This window comes from Vombatus ursinus, unplaced genomic scaffold (genome assembly GCF_900497805.2).
Source record: "Vombatus ursinus unplaced genomic scaffold, bare-nosed wombat genome assembly UNPS02014841.1, whole genome shotgun sequence".
Lineage (NCBI taxonomy): Eukaryota > Metazoa > Chordata > Mammalia > Diprotodontia > Vombatidae > Vombatus > Vombatus ursinus.
Window position 1 is genome coordinate 38,204,713 of NW_020954619.1, and position 5,389 is coordinate 38,210,101.

A 5,389-nucleotide genomic window follows, 5' to 3' on the forward strand; every position below is an offset into this window, starting at 1 on the left:
GGCTCCATGTACTTACTCAAACTTGGATGCTTCACCTCCCTGCCTCAGTTGCCACTTCTGCTTTACCTCTGTCATCAGATTATTGTTAGGATAATAGTGTGTTAGAAAAGTTAACCATTATAAAAGTACCAAGGGATAATAAGGATTAAAAAAAAACCCCAGCACTGGAAAAACTTGGGTAACAAGTGCGGGGTAAGACAGAAATCTTTTAGTGAGCAGAGGCAAATTAAGATTTTTTTTTTCTTATAAAAAGTAAGTCATTTATATTCTAGTTTTCTTTAGTAAATCTTATTCTCCTTCCTCCTATGCTCTCCCCATTGAGCTGCATCCCCTAAAAAAAGGCCTTCTCAATTGTGATCTGCTGATTTGACGGGAGGACAGGTCATTGAAAAGAGCGGGCAGGTATTAGCCACCTCCTCTGGTGCCTGCAGGTCCAGCCAAGCCATCCTTTCTTTCAGTAAGTACTCCAATATTTGCCAAACTGGTTCGTTTTTCCACATGAGGTTTATTTTGACTTCATTGATTGCCATACAGCCATTTTTCTCTGCCAGCTGCACTACTACAGTACAATCCATGTTGAACTCAGTGGCCCAGATCAAAACTTTTTGGCTAATATCTTGGGCAAATCTGCCCCTTACCTTTAATCCCTCCAGATGCAGCTCCTCCAAGGTGATCAGATCCATATTCTGATACATAGGGCCCAGGCACACCTTCATAACTTAGACACCTAGCTTATAATTAATATTCCCAATGCCCAGCATCTAAGATTAAAATCCTTTTCCAAGGGCCAAAAGGTCTATTTCAGTCATTGTGCACATGTACTGGAACCGCATTCAGAACTAGAAATTTTTTTCATATCTTCAGCTTATGTTTACTGGAAATTCTTCCTCATTGGTCTTGAATATGTCCAGCCACTTCTACATCTGGGCTGGCTGGTCCTAAGCCAAGACAGTGCCCTTTTCCTTATATTTGGCCACAGCCAACTTCTTCTTGGTGGTGGTGCCAATAACCACTCCATGGAGCTGGGCATCTTAGCCAGCTGCTTAAGCCCTCCTTGCTCAGAGGGTTCTAGAATGGATTTCAAAATTTTACATCCAATGGGATGAGCTCACCCAAAAAACAGAAGCAGAGAGCTGAATGGATTACAAAGCAGAATCCAATAATATATTGTTTATGAGACACACTTAAAACAGAAACATAGAGACTTAAAATAAAGGACTGGGGCAGAATGAAACATGCTTCAGTTAAACCAAAAAAAGGCAGGGGGAGTAATCATGATCTCAGACAAAACAAAAATAGAACTAACTAAAAGGGATAATCAGTGAAACTGCGTTTTGCTAAAAGGTACTATAGACAATGGAGTAATATCAAAAATTTTTTACAGCAAGTTTCTCTGATAAAGGACTCGTTTTTTAACTATATAGTGAGTATAGGACTGAGTCAAGTTTATAAAAATGAAAGCCATTTCCAAATTGATAAATGGTCAAAGGATATAAATAGGAAATTTTCAGAAGGAATCAAAGCTATTTATTGTTATATGAAAAAATGTTCTAAATCATTATTGATTAGGGAAAGGCAAGTTAAAACAACTCTGAAGTACCCCCTTATACTTATCAGAAATGTCAAATGCTGGAGGGGATGAGAGAAAAATAGGTATGTTAATGAACTATTGGCAGAGTAGTAAACTAGTCCAACAATTCTGGAGAACATTTTGTAACTAGGCCAAAAGGACTATAAAACTGTGTGCATACTCTTTGACCCAGCAATCCACTATTAGATCTGTACCATAAAGAGATCAAAGAAAATGGAAAAGGAACTATATGCACAAAATATTTGTTTTTTTCTTTTTGTTTTATTCTATTTATTTAATATTTTATTTTCCCTAGTTACATGTCAAAATAATTAATATTCATTTTTGAAACTTTGAGTTCCAAATTCTCTTCCTTCCTCTCTCCCCATACCCCCCTCATTGAGAAGGCAAGCAATTCAATATAGGTGTGTAGTCATGCAAAGTCAATATATGTGTAGTCATGCAAAACATTTCCATATTAGTCACATAGTGAAAGAAAACATAGATTAAAAAAATTCTCAAGAAAAATAAAGAAAATAAAAAGTATACTTCAATCTGTATTCAAACACTATCAATTCTTTCTCTGGGGATGGATGGCATTTTTCATCATAAATTCTTCAGAATTGTCTTGGATTATTGTATTGCTGAGAATAGCTAAATTATTCAGAGCTAATCATCTTATAATTTTGTACAGAGTACATTTCACTTTGCATCAGCTCATGTAAGTCTTTCCAGATTTTCCTGAGAGCATCCAGCTCAACATTTCTTATAGCATGACAATATCCCATCATAATCACATCCCACAATTTGTTCAGCCATTCCCCAATTGATGGGCATCCCTTCAATTTCTAATTCTTTGCCACCAGAAAAGAGTTGCTATATTATTGTACATATAGGTCCCTTTTCTTTTTCTTTTTTTATCTCTTTTGGGATGCAGACCTAGTAGTGGTATTGCTAGGTCAAAGGGTATGCATGGTTTTGTAGCCCTTTGGACATAGTTCCAGATTGCTCTACAGAACGGTTGAATCAGTTTTCAACTCCACCAACAGTGCATTAACGTCTCATTTTTCCCACATCCCCTCCAACATTTGTCACTTTCCTTTTCTGTCATACATATAAGCCAATCTAATAGGTAAGACGTAGTACCTGAGAGTTGTTTTAATTTGCATTTCTCCAATCAATAGTGAGTTAGAGCATTATTTTATATGGCTATAGATAGCTTTGATTTCATCATCTGAAAACTGTTTATATCTTTTGATCATTTATCATTTGGGGAAGGGCTCTTACTTTTATAAATTTGACTCAGTTCTCTATATGTTTGAGAAAAAGACCTTTATCAGAGAAACTTGCTTCAAAAATTTTTTCACAGTTACTATTGCTAACTGTATTTCCCTCCATCCTATTCCCCCCATTTATTCTATTCTCTCTCTCTCTTTTCACCCTGTTCCTCCTCAAAAATGTTTTCCTCCTGACTACCCCCTCCCCAAATCTGCACTCTCCCCTTCTCTTATCCCCTTCCTTTTCTACTTTCCTGTAGGATAACATAGTTTTCTATACCCACTTGAATGTGCATGTTATTCCCCCTTTGAACCAATTCTGCTGAGAGTGAGGTTCACTCACTCCCCTCATCCCCCCCATCTTCCCCTCCACTGTAAAAGCTTTTTTTTGTCTCTTTTATGTGAGATAATTTACTCTATTTTACCCCTCTCTTCCCCTTTCTCCCAGTACTTTCCTTTCTCACCCCTTAATTTATTAGATATCATCCTTTCATATTCAACTCACACCTGTGCCCTCTGTCTATATATATATATATATATATATATATAAAGATGTATATATATATATATATATATATATACTTCTTCTAACTTCCCTAATAGTAAGAAAGTTCTTATGAGCTACATGTATCATCTTCCCATGTAGGAATGTAAAGGGTTTAATCTTATTAAGTCCTTTATGACTTCCCTTTCCTGTTTGCCTTTTCATGCTTCTCTTGAGTCTTGTATTTCAGAGTCAAAGTTTCTATTCATCTCTGGCCTTTTCATCAAGAATGCTTGAAAGTCCTCTATTCCATTGGATGTTGATTTTTTTCCTCTTAGGGATTATCCTCAGTTTTTCTGGGTAGGTGATTTTTGGTTGTATCCTAGCTCCTTTGCCCTCCAGAATATCATATTCCAAGCCCTCCAATGATACAATGAATCTGCTGCTAAATCTTGTGTTTTCCTGACTGTGTCTCCATCGTACTTAAATTATTTCTTTCTGGTGCTTGAAATATTTTCTCTTTGACCTGGGAGCTCTGGAATTTGGCTATAAAATTCCTGGGAGTTTTCATACTGGGATCTCTTTCAGGAGGTAATATGTGGATTCTTTCAATTTTTCTTTTAACTTCTGGTTCTAGAATATCAGGGCAATATTCCTTGATAATTTCTTGAAAGATGATGTCTAGACTTATTTTTTGATCATAGCTTTCAGGTGGTCCAATAATTTTTAAATTATCTCTCCTGGATCTATTTTCCAGGTCAGTTGTTTTTCCAGTGAGATATTTCACATTTTCTTCTATTTTTTCATTCTTTTGCTTTTGTTTTATTGTTTCTTGATTTCTCATAAAGTCATTAGCTCCCACTTGATCTTTTCTAATTTTTAAGGAATTATTTTCTTCAGTGAGTTTTTGTACCTCCTTTTCCATTTGACTGATTCTACTTTTTAAGGAGTTTTTTTTAGTTCAGTAAATTTTTGTGCCTTTTTTTCCATTTGGCCAATTCTATTTTTCAGGCATTCTTCTCCTCATTGGCTTTTTGTACCTCTTTTACTATTTGGCCTATTCTGTTTTTTAAGATGTTACTTTTTTTTCTTCAGTATTTTTCGTGTTCCTTTTACCAAGCTGTTGACTCATTTTTCATGATTTTCTTTCATCATTTATTTCTCTTCCCATTTTTCCCCCTACTTCTCTTACTTGATTTTCAAAATACTTTTTTAAGCTCTTCCATGGCCCGAGACCAATTCGTATTTTTCTTGGAGATTTTGGATGTGAGAGCTTTGGCTTTGTTATCTTCTTCTAAGTGTGTGTTTTGATCTTCCCTGTCACCATAGTAATTTCCTATGGTCAGAATCTTTTTCTGTTGTTTGCTCATTTTCCCAGCCTATTTCCTGACTTTCAATTCTTTGTTAATGTAGGGTTCTGTTTCCGGGTTGGAGGCACACTGTCCCAAGCTTCAGGAGTTTTGTGCAACTGTTTTCAGAGATACTTCTAGGGACCTGTAAGTTTTTAGTTCTTCCAAGGTGATACGATCTAAGGAGAGGTGTGTTTACCACTCTCCTCACCTGTGCTTTGGTCTGTGAGTGACCATAAGCACTCTTTTCTGCCCTGGAACTATGATGAGGGTCCCCATTTCACTATACCTGTAAGCTCTGGTGTGCTAGTGCTCCTCCTCATGCTAGGTCTGCCACCTAGGAATGCAGTCTGAATCCAAATATGGGCAAACAACAGAGTCCTGCCTCAGTGCTAGCAAAGAGACTCCTATAATCTTTTAACCTGTTGTTTGACCAGCTTACCATCTGTGAGCCAAGCACTCCAGAAGCAGCTGCTGCCACTGCTCATTCAGTGGTTCCAAATGCCTGCTCCTGACTTACTGGGGCTGGGTCTGTACTGGCACAGCCTGTGCTGTACTGTGCTCCACTCTCACCCAAGTGTGACAGACCTTTCCTGCTGACCTTCTAAGTTGTCTTTGGCTAGAAAATTATTTCACCTCATGCTTTTGTGGGTTCTGCTACTCTAGGAATTGTTTTATGGCATTATTTAAAGGTGTTCAGAAGGGTTTG

General features: G+C 37.1%; 1 pseudogene; it reads right to left on the bottom strand.

Annotated features, from left to right (window-relative positions):
• Window positions 1-303: 303 nt before the first annotated feature.
• On the bottom strand, window positions 304-5,168 carry LOC114026642 (annotated as a pseudogene).
• Between the last annotated feature and the right edge of the window lie 221 nt (window positions 5,169-5,389).